Below are 1,135 nucleotides of genomic sequence, written 5' to 3'. Positions count from 1 at the left end.
CATTTAAAATAGGTTTGATCTGAATTTTTTGAAGGTGCCTCTGTCAGCATGGTCTATGAAGGAGACTTAATGATGCAGTTCTCCTACATTTGATTTCCTGGCAACTAAAATTAGTCAGCATGAATACCTTTGCTCAAAATTAGCACTTAACTGAAGAAATCCTATGTCCTTTGCATCATTAGAGTAACTTCAGATAAGTAAAATAGTAACTTTTAGTTATTTTAAATAAATTAGGTAATATTTTGCATTTGTAGATATGCTTTCATAAAAGAATACATGGATAATTTCTTGTGCAGGCACCTTGAGCATGGAGTCTTATGCAGTCCTTCCTTATAAAAGTCTCGTATTTTGTGGCTATTCTTAATCTGCATAGTAATGTACCACATATCACCTGATTTCAGAATCAAAGGATCTGCAGCTGCTTTGTAATTGGGTAGGAAACCACTTGTTACAAGCCAGGGAGCCACTGAATGCTTGGCATATACCAGAAACCACAGAAACCAGGAAGACTCTTCAGGTGACAGATTTTCTAACTTTATTTATTTATTTATTTATTTTGCTTTGGAATGTTCAACTAATCTCTTCTTAAGGTAATTTTTCACTGAAGCTTTGTTTTGTGAACTGGGATGCTTACTGCCTACTTTGCGTTGAACTTTAACATTCATAGTGGCACAATGATCTGGAATTGTAACATCAGTTTTAGGTAGTAATTTTGTGATAACCTCTCAGGTAAAACTCCTCAGGGCTATGCTAATTAATAATTTGCACAATTGCAAACAAGTATGTTTATACAATAAGTGGTAAATTTGGACAAATATTTTTGTGTTGTTCCGTCAGTGAGGAAGATTTCTTCAGACATTCTTTGGGTTTGCTATGACACACACTTATAATGTTTATATTTCCTACTGGCTGGACATGTCTAAATACGCTGCAACTGCAGGCTTGAGGCCTCAGGAGAAGCAACGGCCCCGCGGGGCGCCGGCACGGCCCTGCCCGCCGCCAGTCGCGCCCCGAGGAGGCGGCGGTCCCCGCGCGGCCCCTCCGCTTCTAACTGGCGCCATCGTCGTTGGCTCCGCCTCCTTCCCGTGTCGGCTGCCGCCATGTTAGAGAGCGGGGAGGGGGCGGCGGGGCTGCC

Source organism: Tympanuchus pallidicinctus, unplaced genomic scaffold, assembly GCF_026119805.1.
Source record: "Tympanuchus pallidicinctus isolate F22 unplaced genomic scaffold, pur_lepc_1.0 scaffold17, whole genome shotgun sequence".
Lineage (NCBI taxonomy): Eukaryota > Metazoa > Chordata > Aves > Galliformes > Phasianidae > Tympanuchus > Tympanuchus pallidicinctus.
This window is presented reverse-complemented; position numbering follows the sequence as displayed.